We start from the raw sequence: 17,717 nt of genomic DNA, 5'->3' as shown, positions 1-17,717 counted from the left end.
CTTAACTAATGGGAAATAGGAAAAGAAAAACAATTCTTAAAGCTGAAAAAATGTGTTTGAGTATTAACTATTATACAAATTACTTTTAAAGAAGGATATTGAGGGGAGGGAATAGGAAGTTATTGGTCAAAGGATACAAAATTTCAGACAGAGAGGGGAAATAAGTTTTGAGATCTATAGCACAGCCAGATGACTATAGTCATTAATAATGTATATTTGAAAAAATTAAGAAAACAAACTTCAAATGTTTCACTGCAGAAAAAAGATGAGTAATTGAGGTAGAGGGATATGTTAATTAGATTGCATTAATCATTCCACATTATTTACATATATCAAAACATCAAATTGTACTCCATAAGTGTAGAATTATGATGTGTCAATTTAAAATATTATTTAAAAATAAAGAGAGAATATTTTAAAGTAGGCTAAAGAGCTCTCTCATATTATAAAAATGATATTTCTTACTTTATCTGATTCTGGCATAAGAAACCCCTAACTTCAATGAGTTAGAGGTGATAAAATGCACATTAATCTTAGCAATGCTGTAGGAAAATAAACACAGCTGAAATTTCTCAGTTGTAAAGGTTGTGAAACTTACTTTTCATTGAAAATCTCCAAAGGCATGAAAGAATAGCAATATAATATGCAAGTGATGAATTCAGCAAGTTAACAAGGCCATAAAGATAACATTCCAAAGAGATTATTCAATATTCAATTTGTCCTCTGTCCAAAAAGAAAAGGAAACTGTCCAGGATTTAAATAGAATTGGAAATAGTAAAAGGTTTTATAATATGATAATGTTAACTCTAAAATATTAGATAAGGATAATCAATGTCAGAGTTAAAACTTTCTGTAAAGAAATGATTTAATCAAATACCTGAATACCTCAAAAGCTTAGAAGAAGGTTAAGTTTCTTCTTTAAAGCACAAATGCTAGATGCCAGTTAAATTAATCCCCTTAGCAGTCAGAATCAACATTTGGCTTTCAATAAAGTGATGATCACCAGTTTTCCCACCATTAAATAGTGACTGTATCTCTCAATTAATATATCAAGGATTTCTGTTAGTAAACACAAACAAGGTCTACACTAGCATGTGAAAATTCCCAATGGGAATAGACACGTTGGTTTATGATAGAGGTAGGGTATAATGAGTTTTCTGACAAATAAAGTTGTATAAGAAACAATGGTATACAGTCATTTAATACTATAGTATAAAATTCACATTCACCTAACAGTATAAAAGTAACCAGTCTTGGAACCAAAAGATGTATTAAGAAAGCACTCCTGCCAGGCACAGTGGCTCACACCTGTAATCCTAGCACTTTGGGAGGCCAAGGCTGGCAGATCCCCTGAGGTCAGGAGTTTGAGACCAGCCAAGCCAACAGGGCAAATCCCCATCTCTACTAAAAATACAAAAAAATTAGCTGGGTGTGGTGGTACATGCCTGTAATCCCAGCAACTCGAGAGCCTGAGGCAGGAGAATCGGCAGAGACTGCAGTGAGCCAAGCTCGTGCCACTGCTCTCCAGCATGGGCATCAAAGTGAGACTCCCTCTCAAAAAACAAAAAATAAAAATAAAAAGTAAAGAGAAAAGAAAGCACTCCTATACTCTTCTGGGTAAACCCAAATTAATTTACTGAATTAGTTAACATTGCAATTTATAAAAATTGTCATCTAAAAGTATCATTTAACTTCTTAAATCATCTCTCAATTCACATTTGGAGTACATGGTTAGCAGATCAGCCACAACAATTTTTGTTTAATCCTAAATTGGCTTTTGCTATCATTTAACATTTATGCAATTATCAGAAATGCTGACTCATTTTAGTATCAACCTACATAAAACAGAATAATAAGAAACTAAAGATAACTTTTAAAACGAGAACACATGCAGTATACAAAATACCTTAATTTGACCATCAAGTCCTGTGAGTCACCAAACCATTTCTTTTTCTACTGCTATGTGGAAGGATATAATCAGTAATTTTCAGTAATATGAATAAATAATACATACTGTATGAAATATAATACTAGTTTTTTTATTTATAAGTCTTTAATAAGCTTATTTCGATTTTAATTTTGAGAAGAACTGAATAGAAATCATATTTGCAGATGTCAAGGGTTAAAATATTTATAATGCAATCTGAAATCATTAGAGTATTACTTTATACAGAAACAAGTATATAGAAAACATAAACAGAGTTTACAATATTTTAGTCATTGTTGACAAAAATGTTTAGGGTATTTTCAAATTGTTTATTAATTTTAACTGAAATTTGTATATAAATTATTATACTCAATAAGATTATACCACATTTCATATTTGATTTTTTATTTATAGCCACATAAAGATACAGATTAAGCAAAAAACCCCACAAAAATATTCATTTAAAAATTCCTGGATATAAAGAATAATTATAATATCAACAGAAATTTTGAGGCATAAATTATATCACATCCATATGATAAATGTCTGTATGTACTGACATGGACATATACCCATGATATTTATTAAAGAAAAAAAAGAAAGCTGCAGAACAACAAGTATTTGTGGGGGAAGCTGGTGCACATTAGAGCATCCAAATGAAGACAAAAATGCTGAAAAGATTATATATGGGAAGGAGGAAGGCTGGAAGAGGCTGAAGAAATTTTATTTTTATTTATTTATTTATTTTTGAATTTTTGTAGAGATGGGGGTCTTCCTACATTGCCCAGGCTGGTCTTGAACTCCTGGGCTTAAGCAGTTCTCCCACTTTGGCCTTCCAAAGTGCTGGGATTACAGGTGTGAGCCACTGTGCCGGGCCTTATATTTTGTATACTCTTATACTGTTTTAATGTTGTATAAATATCATTAAACCTTAAGTTTTAGATAAACCTTTATATATATACACATATATATATGTATATATATGTCATAAAAGAGATATTACCAGATACTATTCAATATTATGAATATTCTGCACCTAATTGGTAAGGATCTTATTATGACAAAACCATAAAGCAACAAATTTTAACCACCTGAGAGTCAAACTCTAAAATGTTCATCATTTATATACTACTCAGTATTCAAATATAATTTGTCTATCCGAAGTATGTATAATATACTTGTATATGCATTCCAAAGAACTGCATGTTGTATAACCTAAGATAATCCGTCAGACATTCCTACAGCCTATAAAGTTCCAGAACCAGGGACAGAGTGTTCCAGGTTGACAGTCCTGGTTCACAGCGGCTAGGACAGCTACTGTCTCAATTAGCCTTTCTACTCCCCCATGACTAAAGAGAGACAAGATACTACTAAAGAGGGCCCACATACTACCCAAGAATGAAGGACTGCCAAATCTTCTAGGGCTAACTGTATTGCATTAAAAGAAGAAAACACACCTTTATGACCACTTCAAAAGGAGCATCTTCTGGAATGCTTGTTAATGGGTGGCGTACTAAGTAATTCTTCCTGCAAAATTACTTTCCATAAAAGGAGATGAGCTGTACTCCCAGCTGACTTCACTTCCCTAGTACTGTTACCTCACCTTACTCATGGAGAAATAATTGCCTGTAAGGCAGATCCTTTATGGCATTTGCTTTAGAAAAGATTGAAGCACTTTATGATGACTAAGCCCAATAAACAAGAGGGTGGAAGAGAAAGCAAAACACATGTTCAACCTGGAGCTCTCAAAAACACCTGGCTAAACTGCAACTGGCATTGCTGAAGACCTGACTCAAAATGTAGGAACACTTTAAACTGTGTAGTGTTCTATTTTAAATAGGTACAGATCAGGTTAATATAAAGATGTGTTTACTTATGTATTTCACTTAGAAGTGAAATTTTTGTATCAAAAAAATAACAAAAGATGTTTGTTCCATGGCTACTTATGGTATGCATTTAAACACAAAGGTATGGTTTAGAAGTGACACTCATTTTTTTAAAACTACTCAAAGTAGAAGCAAGTTATTTTAAGAATATCATACAATTTATTTTAAAAATTATTTTTCCATTTATAAAGAGCTCTAGGAAAGTGTGACTACAAAGTTAACACCTTTGAAAGGAGAAAAAAGATTTTCCCAATAAAATGGAAGTAATAAAAATTGCTGGAAAACCTAAATATGAATCTTATACACATATAAGCACCATTAAAGGAACAACAGCTCTTTGGCTATTTATTTAAAAACATCATTTCAATTCAAGAATATCAACTAATTCAAGAAAAGTACTTTCTACAAACATTAAACACTCATGGGCCAGGCACAGTGGCTGACACCTGTAATCCCAGCACTTTGGGAGGCTGAGGAGGGTGGATCAAGAGGTTCAGGAGTTTGAGACCAGCCTGGCCAACATAGTGAAACCCCATCTCTACTAAAAATACAAAAAAGTAGCTGGGTGTGGTGGTGAGCACCTGTAATCTCAGCTACTTGGGAGGCTGAGGCAGGAAAATTGCTTGAACCCAGGAGGTGGAGGTTATAGTGAGCTGAGATCATGCCACTGCACTCCAGCTCAAGTGACAGTGCAAGATTCCGTCTCAAAAAAAAAAAAAAAACGATCACATAAAATCAATATAAGTGTTGATTTCACATGAAGAACCACCATTTGGCAAGCTAGGCTGCATCAGTGTCAACAACAAATGTCTGTAGTGAAAGATGCACTCACCAAAAGGAATGGGTTAATTCAGTACCATAATATTAACACAAATGCACAACTTAAAGACTTTGTGTGGGAGGTTGGGGGAATCTAGGAAGGCTCAAAAACAGTATTTCTCAAACGTCTGTGTCCTTAAATCACGTGTACTCCTTGTTAAGGCCCACTCTTTGGCCCTACTATGCTAATTCCGTAAATCTTGAATAAGGAACAAGAATCTGTGTTTTTACTAAGATATTCAGGTAATTCCAATACAGGTAAATGAAGAAATGCTGTTCCAGAGACTCCTCTACACCCTCTCAAATTTCTCAAGAAACACAAATGGCCTATCCACAAACACACAAATGCTTGAATACTCCCACCACCACTGTAGGAATGATTCTGTGGTACACAAAGACAGGAAAGCAATTCCTGAACACTTGTACCATGCTACCAATAAACACCCTGCAGTCTCCATTCCTAATGAATATTTTACAGGCAGCACGGGCAGGCTAACACTGACAAGGAGAAACACAGCAACTTTTAGGATATATGCAATATGCCATCTGTCTCAATCTCTTTCATCTCTTAAGGAATGGCCATGCTGCAAGAGGTGTGAAAGCTGCTAACTATACACAGAAACCCAACCATAAATGTAAGAACATACCTGGATGCAAAGTTTTCTTCAATTTATTGCTCAGCAGGACAGAGATCTTGAATCACTTGATTCTTAATGATATATTATGCTCAAATTACATAAAAATTATGCTTTTTTCTCATAACTTATTCATCCCAGCTGGTCAAATTCTTCACCAGTCAAGTCTACTGATAAAATCTATATAAGGGGAGGAGGGGTGGTACTGATACCTTTTAATACCAAGGCTGTGATATAACATAATGTAACAAAATATTTTTAGGCAAAAAAATTAGGGTTACATTCAGCTGCCAATAGCAGAAAAACCAAAAAGAATAGTTGTTATTTTCTTCAAGTAAAGAGAAGTATAAAAGAAACCAGCACAGGGCAACTCCACAATGGCAGCATTGTCTCAGATTTCTTCCTTCTCTTCAGCCACCCATGTACATAGATTTCATCTACTTTTTATTTTAATTTTTTAAGAGCTAGGGTTTTACTCTATTGCCCAGGCTGGAGTGCAATGGCATGATTATAGCTCACTGCAGCCTTCAACTCCTGGGCTCAAATGATCCTCCTGCCTCAGCCTCACAAGTAGCTGAGACTACAGGCGTGCCTCACCACATGTGGCTAATTTTTTTAATTCTTTGTAGAGATAGGGTCTTGCTCTGTTGACTAGGCTGGTCTCAAATTCCTGGCCCCAAGCAATTCTCTTGACTCAGCCTCCCAAAGTGCTGGGATTGCAGGCATGAGCCACCACTCCTGGCCTCATCTACTTTATTATCACACACAGTGGCAAGAAATTCCAAGTATCATGTTCACTTCCCAGACAGGAAGAAGGAAATCAAAAGGGAATGGAAGAAAACCTGACTCAGCGAAAAAGAAATATTCCTTAGTAAATACCACTTAGACCGCACTGCAAGGAGTCTACTAAGGCAAATCTCCTAGGCTGGCACACTGCCGCCCTCAAAAAAGTACAGTAGTTCTAGTAAGAAAAAAGGGGATGAAAAGTACCTGATAGGCAAATTGCAGGGTTTGTCACCCAAAACTTTCTATGAGAAAAGACATTTCAGAATTTCAGTCTACAGAGCTCACTTATAGTCTAATACATGAATGTTCCCAACTCACAAAAGTTCCTTCTCTTATCTCCTGAGCCCTAACCCTATATATAAGAAGATAGTGTTTATGTAGAGGCTACATATAAAACCTTGCCTAACTTATCAAAAGCTAAAAGATCTTTACCTTTAATAGAATCCTTTATTATTTGGTTATGTCTCCAAATACAAAAAAAGAAAAATGTGTACACTATTTTGAGGAAAGAAATGCTAATACTAAGCTACATGTTCAGAGATGATAACCTACAGATCTGTACTGAGTGGCTAGAACATAAGAATTTTAACTAACATCCTGGTGGCAGAACTTAGATGCACAGGACTCATCTAAGGGATCTCAAAGAAATGCACTGACTCCCCAAGTTCAGCCTTCCTGACCTTGAGGAGGGCCTTTGAGACCTCCTCCTCATCTTGAGTCCCAATTTGTAATTGATTGATCTTTCACTACACTAATGTCACATGATTTCATGTTGCTTTAAAGCAAAAAGGAGCCACTGGAGATAATACTTCTTAAGGATAAGGTTTATGGCCAGGCGCGATGGCTCATGCCTATAATCCCAGCACTTTGGGAGACGGGTGGATCACAAGGTCAAGATATCGAGACCATCCTGGCCAACATGGTGAAACCCCATCTCTACCAAAACTACAAAAATTAGCTGGGCGGGTGGTGTGCCTGTGGTCCCAGCTACTTGGGAGGCTGAGGCAGGAGAATTGCTTGAACCAGAAGGCAGAGGTTGCAGCGAGCCAAGATCGTCCCACTGCACTCCAGCCTGGCGATAGAACGAGACTCCATTTATGAACTAAACAGAACTCCATGTGGTTCGCTCACTTCATATAATTTCTTAACTACATATATGTTACACTGGCCATGCAGTGTGTGAAATACTTTTACTTATAGACTATTTAATAATCATATTGCTTGATGACATAGCTGTAGCACAATAATATATGTAACCAAAGGGAGACATATTGCAGTCAGAATCCTACAGTGCTAACATGAGTAAATGGTAAAAGCATACAAGAAATGAACTTGGAAACTAGAAGGGATGGGTGAACAGGAGAGAAGCAGAATTTGACAAGAGCCAAATAGGCAAAAGTAGAGATCTATACTTTCTTCTGTTCTTAAAAAGATTATCGTCATTAGTGTCTATCAAGTAATAGATACTCGTAAGACATGTATTTGACTTGTGACTCTGTTCTTAAAACATTAGTTTCTCTTTCCCCCTTCCCCTCCTTTCCTTCCCAGCACCTGTCCTCTTAATACCAGAAACACACATGATGGAAGAAAGTCCCTGCAAATCCATCTATACTCCCTTTCTATGTAGTTATGTGACTAGTCCACATGAGGTTTCAATAAAGCTACCCATGACAACTTATTGTCTGATTACTCCAATATAGAGGCTCCCTGTCTCACTCTGTGTGTGTGTGTGTGTGTGTGTGTGTGTGTGTGTATGTGTATCTCAAACAACTGTAACTACTCTCCTCAAAACTCCCGTGGTACTCTATTATCTTCTATTATAGTATTTGCATAACAGAAGCCTAATGATCTGAAATAAGTTATCCAAGCTTATATAGCTAAGGTAGTAAATAGTACTAGGCCCAGAACATCTGACTTCAAACCCGGTGCCCTTTTACTAGAGTATAAGACAAATCCCTACATGATTGTTAATATATCCTCTGACTGGCTGTGTACCTATGGTCAAACCAAGTGATTTCACTGGGCTTCCCTCAGTTTCCTAGTTTGTAAAATGAGGATGATAATTCCTTCTAGAGTGACATGAGATACAACTAAGAATGCATGTAAAAGAGTTTTCTTAAGTTATTTTTGGAATATTTATTTTGATATATAAACCAAGATAATCCGTATATGTAACATAGTTATATATAATGATCCATACAAAGTAAATTAATAATTCTATTTGCCTCCAAAGTTCATATTTTCAAATTATTTAACTTTTAAAAACTTCTTAAAAATTCACTTTCTTAATTTCATCATCTTCAAATTTAACTGTCTCTAAAACAGAAAGAAAAATGTTTTCAGCTGTTACTTAATTCTGTTTATCAACAAAAAACTGATTATTTCAATGAGAATCCAGAAGCAAGGTCCTGTTTTTATTTGTTCCCCTGTAAAATTACATGTCATACGTAATGGAATTTGAACCTGAAAGATAAATATGCTGAGCTGGCTGAATCATGATCTCAGATTGGTAACACACTTCACTAACAGGTTGCTAGTAAAACCATACTTTGCACAGAATGTACCTTGTTTCTGGAGACATGCAGAAACATATCTAAGGTTTCAAATTGGTCTCTCTTGGGGTAACTGATTAAATTTCAACACGACAGGTGAGTGGAGGAATAAAAAGAAGAAGAGGCATTAATATTAAGTCAGCATTTCCTAATATGTGGTCAGGATTACTTTATACGGTACATGAATAAAGAACTGTATTAAGATAAATATAACGAAGATGTCAAATCCATGATTTCATAAATGTGAAGATTAGAATGATAATCAAGCATAAATTTTAATTTTAAAAGCAGGGTAATAATCATGAAAGTAGTAAGCAAATGGCATATCTGGGATATGGCAATAATCACAAACAGTAAACAAATGACAAATCTGTAGAACACGATGTTGAACCATCTCTATTTTTCTATATTAAAATTATCTCTCAAAAAAATTATTTTATCTAATTCAAATGACCAAATTTCTTCAACATAAAATTGCAAGAAATAAAGCTATGGAAGAGAAATTAATAGACTAAAATGGATTTAAGAAATTTACAAACCATCCAAAAGTATGGACTTTATTTGAGTCCTGATTCAAACAAACTTTTAAAAATAATTATAAACATATACATGTGGCTCCAGCACTTTGGGAGGCCAAGGTGGGCGGATCACAAGGTCAGGAGTTCAAGACCAGCCTGGCCAACATGGTGAAACCCCGTTTCTACTAACAATACAAAAATTAGCTGGGCATGGTGGCATATGCCTGTAATCCCAGCTACTCGGGAGGCTGAGGCAGGAGAACTGCTTGAACCAGGACCTGGGAGGCGGAGGTTGCAGTGAGCCAAGGTGGCGCCACTGCACTCTAGCCTGGGCTATAGAGGGAGACTCCGTCTCAAAAACAACAACAACAACAAACCATATACGTATATATACTTATGAATGACAGTCAGGGAAATGAGAACACTGAGTGTCTTATGTTGGAAAATAAAACTGGTCATGTACTTTTGAACCTCAGTGATGGGTACATTGGGTTTATTATATATTTTTTATATACATGTTGAAAATTTTCACATTAAAAATTTTAAGTTTGTTTTAGCATGTCTTCAATTAATACTAATTACACCAAAATTAAAAATTATGATCAGAAGGAAATTAAAGACAAGTCTCTTATTTTGAAACTAATTTTGAGACGCTACTTTTTCTGATAAATGCACCATTTTTAAACATATCCTAAAGGGATAAGTTAACCATTCTGTCATAATAATATACTACACTTTAGAAGCAAATACAAGTGATTTCCTCTCTAATTTAGATATTTTCAGAGTCCAACATCCTCAACACAAGTCAATAAGTTTACCAAGGAATAAAAAAGAGTTAATAATTTTTAATCTTAACATTTTGGCTTTTACTTCCCTGTCTACTACATTTTTTTCTTTATTTATTTAATTTTATGTTAGTGACAGGGTCTTGGTCTGTCACCCAAGACCTTGCACATGATTGTGCAGTGGCATGATCATGGCTCACTGCAGCCTCGACCTGCTGTGCTCAAGCAATCCTCCTGCCTCAGCCTCCTGAGTAGCTGGGACTACAGGCGCACACTACCATGCTCAGCTAATTTTTAAATTTTTTATAGAGACGGGGTCTCACTATGTTGTTCAAGTTGGTCTCAAACTCAAGCAATCCTCCTGCCTTGGCCTCCTAAAGCGCAAGAAAGTACAGGAATGAGACACTATGCCCAGCCCATCTACTAAATTTACACAATGATCCATATCACAATTACCAGGTTAATATAATTACAGTAAGTAATTTAAAAAAGCAAAGTCGAAAACTTATTATTAGTCACTCATTACTCAAGAGTTTTTTCATTCTCCCAAAACTTAAGTAACTTAAAAAATGAAAATGAGGACAGCTCTTTGCAGACTTGCACATAAAAAGCAAATAACAGAGATGCACAAGACAATATTGAACTTGGAGATATTTATTAGTCAATCTCAAAAGGTCTTAAACTTAACCAAAATTGGGCTAGGTGCAGTGGCTCACACCTGTAATCCCAGCACTTTGGCCACTGAAGCAGAAGGATCACTTGAGCCCCGGGAGTTCAAGGCTACAGTGAGCTATAATCGCAGCACTGCACTCCAACCGGGGTGAGAGAACAAGATCTTGTCTCTTTGAAAAAATAAAAAATAACCCAAATCACAACATGACATGCTAGACTTTTTAATTTTTAAAATAAGGAGGTAAAATATCTTAGGATAGCCACTTCACAGATGATTAAAAATAGAAGTACCTTACTAAGGAAGTAGAAAATATAATACTTTAAATAAAATTTGGAATATTACTATAGATTGGTACCAAATTTAAAGAAATCCAGCACAGACTTGACATTACGGAGAAAAGACCAAGATTTCTCAAAGCATAAGTAAGCTTTAAAAACTGGAATAATGGCCAGGTGCAGTGGCTCACACTAATCCCAGCACTTTGGGAGGCTGAGGCAGGCAGATCATGAGATCAGGAGATCGAGACCATCCCGACCAACATAAACCCTGTCTCTACTAAAAATACAAAAATTAGCAGGGCAGGGTGGCACGTGCCTCTAATCCCAGTTACTTGGGAGGCTGAGGGAGGAAAATCACTTGAAACAGGGAGTTGGAAGTTCTAGCGAGCTGAAACCATACCACTGCACTGCAGTCTGACAACAGAGCAAGACTCCGTCTCGAAAAACAAAAAACAAAAAACTGGAATAAGCTGTCTTAATCAACATTAAGATAATGCATCAACCCCACACAAAAATTAATTCCAAATGAATTCCAGAGTTTGAAAATACTGAAAACTCAGAAAAAGCAAATGACAGGATATTTATTAAATATATCAATGAAAACACCTAATCTTTTCAGATATTCAAAAATGTAAAGGAAAAGATCTGAACAAATGAAAATAAATTTTTGTGTATCCAAAAATACATACACAATAAAAATGCAGAGACTAGCAGAAATATGCACAGAAAATACTATATAATAACAGTATAATCTAATATCAAGGTTCACAAAAACCGAAACCATATACATTATAATTATTTCCTTCTTACACAAGGAATCTTGAGCCATGAGGGAAGAGGAGTGTTTAAAATACAAAAGCACTAATATTATCAGTTTTGGAAGTGGGGGGATGTAAACCTTTTTTGTATTGTCTGTGCTGGCAGTTGTCTCCTCACTCACATCTTTTCCCAGCTTTTCCCTGCTCTCTCTGTGTGACAGAGAACTACATTCCCCAGGCTCTCTTCCTCTGTCTGGTTTGTGGATAGGTCCCACCAATAGGAAGCAATGCCAGAGGTCTGAAGGGTAGAATGAGGGGGGAAAAGCCTTGGTATTTCTCTCCCTTTCTGTATCTTCCCTAAGATTTCACCTCTCGTCAATCACCCCCTGGCTCTGTAGTCCCAGCTCGTGACCCATGCCTTCTCTGCAGGTTTCACTTCTGCCAGAAAGACCCAGCATTCGGGTTCTGGAACACCACTTCTTCCCATTGTCTCTCTGGGTCCCTAAGGGTGGCAGTGGTTACCTGCTGTTGCTTATCTCTAGATTGCCCCACCATATACCCATATATCCTGTTGGATTTCTCTGCTCTACTAAAACCCATTTTACCAATGCCTTGTAATAAAATTTCCTGTTGAAAACATCTGGAGTGTTTTTGTTTTCCTAACTGGACTCTGACTCATTTAATTCCCAAATCAAGACCTTAATGGTAGATTTCAATAGAAGAGACAGATAACTCAAGTAATGTTTACCACATCTTACTTTTTAGGAAAAAATAAAGAAAATTAAGATGTATAAATTACTCATGATCTAGAATTACTTAATGCTAGCAATCTTATGTATATTCTCTATGGTCCACAATTACTTAAAAAGTAGTCATGGTGAGTAAAAGAAGTCATATTTAAAACATTTTTTCAAAGAATTAAATATAAAAGACAACTGCCGATTTAGTGATCTATTAAATGAGCTTTTTAGCTCTAGGCTCCTCTCAAACCCTTAACTGTTTCCTTCTCACTCCTCCTCCTAGTGATACTTTCTCCAGGAGCAAAAATAATTGAAAGCTGGTGAAAGGCAGTGGAAAATTTTATACATAACCTTGAAAATTAAATTTACATCAACTTTTGCCAGTAAACTTCTGCCAAGATTAAAAAATCAGGATCAAAGCAAAGACAAAACATAAAGTGATGACAATACAGATGAGAAGAGATAAATAAGAAGCATGTTAAAAAGATCACAAGATATGATAGAATATTTTACGTATGTCCATATTTCATGTATATCTTAAAATACAAGAGAATAATCTAAGAATGATTTAGTTTTTCATCATGGTTTGCCGTGAAAACAATCCAATATACAAAGACCTCTGGTGAGGTGCAGTGGCTTATGCCTGTAATCCTAGCATACTGGGAGGCCAAGACAGGCAGATCGCTTGAGTTCAGGAGTTTGAGACCAGCCTGGGCAACATGGCAGAACACTAGCTCTATAAAAAAAATATAAAAATCAGCCAGGCTGATGGTGTACATGGTGGCATGTGCCTGTAGTCCCAACTACTTGAGAGGAGGAAGTGAGAAGATCGCTTGAGGCCTTGGAAGGTCGAAGCTGTGGTGAGCCATGATTGTGCCACTGTACTCAAACCTGGGCAAGAGTGAGACCCTGTCTCAAAAGGAAAAAAAAAGAAAAGAAAAAGAAACAAAAAAAATCAAAGATCTCCTTATAAAAACTGAGTAAGGGGGGAAAAAAGTACTGAAATAGTGGTGTTGGTGTGTTTTACAAAATGAAAAACAGGCCTGGCACAGTGGCTCATGCCTATAATCCCAGCACTTTGGGAGGCTGAGGTGGGAGAATTGCTTGAGCCCAGGAGTTTGAGGTCAGCCTGGGCAGCATGGTGAGATGCCCATCTTTACCAAAAACAAAAAAATTATCTGGCCCTGGTGGCACATGCCTGTGGTCCCAGCTATTCATAAGGCTGAGGCGAGAGGATCATTTGAACTCAGGAGGCGAAGGTTGCAATGAGCTGTGATAGCACCACTGCACTCCAGCCTGTGTGACCGAGCAAGACCATGTCTTTAAAAAAAACCACGCCTACTTTCTTTTCAATAGAACCTAAATTCATTTAAACAAACAAACAAAAAATTTTGTAATGAAAAACAGCACTGTCTTAAAAAATCACTGATTCTATATATTTCAGCAAGTGGCCTAACATTTCTGCTTATAGCCTAATTCAAGCCTAACTGAGCTTCACCATGACCTGTATGTTTGTAATAGTACTTTAAACCATTTTCTACTGATCACAATAACTTCCTTTAACTTACGTGCCTAACTTGGTATCAAAAGTAAAATAAATAGACATAAAAATTAGCAGTCACAAAATCAAATGCTATTTTAAATTATACTACAAAAGAATTGATGTCATGATAAATTGAATATAGATTTCCTTGATTAATAACTTTACATTGACTTTTAAGGAGGTTCATGAAAGACTACACTAAAATAAAATTTTATAAATACCCTTGAACAACATGGGGGTAGGATGTGCTGACACCCAACCCCATGCAGTTGATAATTCATGTATAACTTTTGACTTCCTAAAAACTTAACCACTAATGGCCTACTGTTGACCAAAAGACTTACTGGTAACATAAACAGTCAACATGTATTTGGCATTTTATATATATTAATACTATATATATATATATATATATATTTTTTTTTTTTTGAGACTGAGTCTCACACTGTCACTCAGGCTGTAGTGCAGTGGCATGATCTTGGCTCACTGTAATGGCCGCCTCATGAGTTCAAGCAATTTTCATGCCTCAGCCTCCCTAGTAGCTGGGACTACAGGCATCCACCACCATGCCCAGCTCACTTTTTTTAAATATTTTTAGTAGAGACAGGGTTCCCCATGTTGGCCAGGATGGTCTCGATCTCCTGACCTCATGATCCGCCTGCCCCAGCCTCCCAAAGTGCTGGGATTACAGGCATGAGTCACCACGCCTGGTCTTTTTTTTTTTTTTTTTTTTTTTTGAGAGCGGGGGTCTCTCTGTCACCCAGGCTGGAGTGCAGTGGCATGATCTCAGCTCACTGCAACCTCCACCTCCCAGGTTCAAGTGATTCTCCTGTCAGTCTCCTGAGCAGCTGGGATTACAGGGACCCACCACCATGCCTGGCTAATTTTTGTATTTTTACTAGAGACAGGGTTTTACCATGTTGGTCAGGCTGGTCTCGAACTCCTGACCTCGGAATCCATCGGCCTTGGCCTCCCAAAGTGCTGGAATGAGCCACTGCGCCCAGCCTTACTATACTATATATATCCTTAAAGTAAGCTAAAGAAATATTTTTTAAAAAAAAATCATAAGGAAGAGAAAAAATATTCATTATTCATTAAGTGGAAATGGATCAGCAAAAGGACCTTCATCCTTGTCATCTTTCTTCATGTGGAGTAGGCTAAGGAGGAGAAAAGGGATTGGTCTTACTGTCTCAGGGGTAGCAGAGGCAAAAGAGGTGGAGGAGGTGGAAGGGGAGGCAGACCAGACAAGCACGGTTGGTATAATTTTTATTGCAAAAAATCCTCATACAAATGGACTCATGCAGTTCAAATTCATGTGGTTTAGAAGTCAGCTGTATATATAAAACCATAAGCCAAATTTTCTTAACTTTTTTGTTTCATTACATTTCTTCTATTACTGACCACTTTAAAAACTACTTTAAAATAAAAAATAAAAGCCACAGTCTTACTCTTTTCCTCCAAGTTTTAAGTTTTAAAGAAAACCATGGAGAGAAGTCAAAAAGGCCAATTCCAAAAAAGGAATGTCTCTCAGATAACACAGGTCACTTTCAATACTTTAATAACATTTAAACACACAAATCAAGGAAATGCTCTGTAAGGTTACAGAAGTGTATCTCCAAGCTGGACTGCATACCAAAATTTACTAACTCACATTAACTTAGATTGCCCTTTTACTGCCTCTGAGTTAAAAACCTTTAAAACTATTTCCTAAATTCCAGGATATAGCAGGGCTGGCTCTACTGAGAGCAGCTATAGTCAAAGGCCACCCAAGATATCCCAAAGGCAATATGGCCAGAAAAAAATGGATAACTGCCAATAGTAACTCTACTCAAATCTCTAAACCCTATACCTCCTCTTTCTACCACTCTTTCCTCACCCCATCTCCATCCGACAGACACAAGACAATATCATGCACAAACTTTTGAAGACATGGAGGCTGGGAAGGGTCAGGTATAGATGCTTGAAGTAAACACCTAAATCTCTATCTTAAAATATTAACAATCATAGAATCCATAATAACATTAAAAAGTTTATATTAATAAGGCATAGTCTTCCAGATAATGTTCCAAGTGCTTCGAAAATAGGAACTCAATATTCACGGGAATTCTATAATACAGGCATGCTGTTAATAACTGTTTCACAAATAAGAAAACTGAGACCTTGACCTTTGTAACTTACTCTAGGTTACACAGAAAGAAAGTGTCATTACTGTGCTTTGAACCCACAATGGCTAGCTCCAGGGACCAAACTCTCAAGAGTTGGGATATCCTGCCTCTGTATCCCTTGTTTGTTACATCTCCTCTAAACTATCAACATAGAAACACAAAAACCTTAAGTATGAAACCAACACTGTAGAACAACATACAACCAAAAAAGGGATGATAAAGGTCTTTATATACTCATGATGAAGATCCAAGGTGTACTGTTACATAAAGAATGTCAGTAAAGTGTCTGTTTTTACAAATATTCACAAAAATGTCCACAGTAGTTTTCTCAGTAGTTGGATTTCAGGTTTGGTAGGGAGTTTTATTGTTTTGTTTTTAGCATTTTTGTTGTCATTGTTTCTTACGCAGTTTCAATTGGAATATATACATGCATAATTTTTTATAATCAAAAAGTAAGTTTATGTTTTTCTTCCTCTAGTTATAAATTGTTATTTTAAAAAAATAGGGAGAGAAAGGAACTAACTCTTAATAAAAATAAAACAATTCTTTAGGCTTTACTTTTAAATGATCAGAAAGGTTTGGGTTAACTAAAAACAAAGTGACATTCTTATCTACCCAAGATAAAATATTGTAATTATAAATAATACACAATCAGAAATAATGTATGTGCAGAATCAGGTTTCAGAGTATTCAACAGTTAATACTAAATTATCAAGTGCATCCATACTTTATTCTCCTGAGACATGTAGGCATGAATTCTATTTATGACATATTTGTTTTTAGTTTAGAAATGATACAACGTCAAGAGTTACCTAATAGTTTAAATGACCTAAGAGAAATATATACCAAATATTTACAGTGATTGTTTGTTTTTAAGAGAAGGCATAACAAAACTGCCTTAGAGTTATTGAACTGGGAGGTGATTTGCCAATTCTGACAAACTTTACACTATCTTGAAATATAGAGGCTATGTTCTAGTAAATCTGTTCAATATAGTTAAAAAATCATATTACCATAATTAAACATATCCCCGAGGTAATTTTTAAAAATCCAGATCAATATGCTACAATTTCTTCTCTTATTTTTTAACCATCTTAACGATTTTTAAACGTATGCCATTTTAAAATATATAGTTAGTAATGTTAAGTATATTCACATTGTTGTGCAAAAGAACTCCAGAACTTTTCATCTTGCAAAACTAAAACTATAATCATTAAACAACTCCCTGTGTCCCCATACCCCTTAACCCTGGTAACCACCATTCTACAATTTTTCTACTAGTTTTTATTTTTATTTTCATTTAAATGAAGACCATAAAAGAATTAACCCTAATGCAAATACTCATCATCATTTCTAGGGAAGGCCATATTTGACCCTGAAACTCAAGAGTCCATTGTATTTGCAAAAAATCTGAATTATCTAAAAACCAAATGCAAGACCTTATTTAAACAGCCTGCTAAATCAACTCCCAAATTTTGTTGAAGAAAATACTTCCTTAACAGAATTACTGAAAATTAAGTTTTTAAACTGTTACCAAGGCTAGAGAGGCATATCTTCTGCATGGCATTCAGAGCATTACCATTAAACCAAATTTAGAAAGAAGCTCTCCATTAGAATAAATCCCTCCTTTATACAGCAACCTCCTTTGAAAA

The 17,717-nt window shown here is 35.9% G+C and overlaps 1 protein-coding gene across 11 annotated transcripts in view; it reads right to left on the bottom strand.

The window, feature by feature from the left end:
• PDLIM5 (PDZ and LIM domain 5) overlaps window positions 1-17,717 on the bottom strand; it is a 220,485-nt gene that overhangs the window by 181,825 nt on the left and 20,943 nt on the right. The gene's annotated exons all lie outside the window — the stretch shown is intronic.

The sequence above is a fragment of the Aotus nancymaae genome, unplaced genomic scaffold, assembly GCF_030222135.1.
Source record: "Aotus nancymaae isolate 86718 unplaced genomic scaffold, 86718_ANA_hifiasm-v0.15.2.pri h1tg000006l, whole genome shotgun sequence".
Lineage (NCBI taxonomy): Eukaryota > Metazoa > Chordata > Mammalia > Primates > Aotidae > Aotus > Aotus nancymaae.
This window is presented reverse-complemented; position numbering and strand designations above follow the sequence as displayed.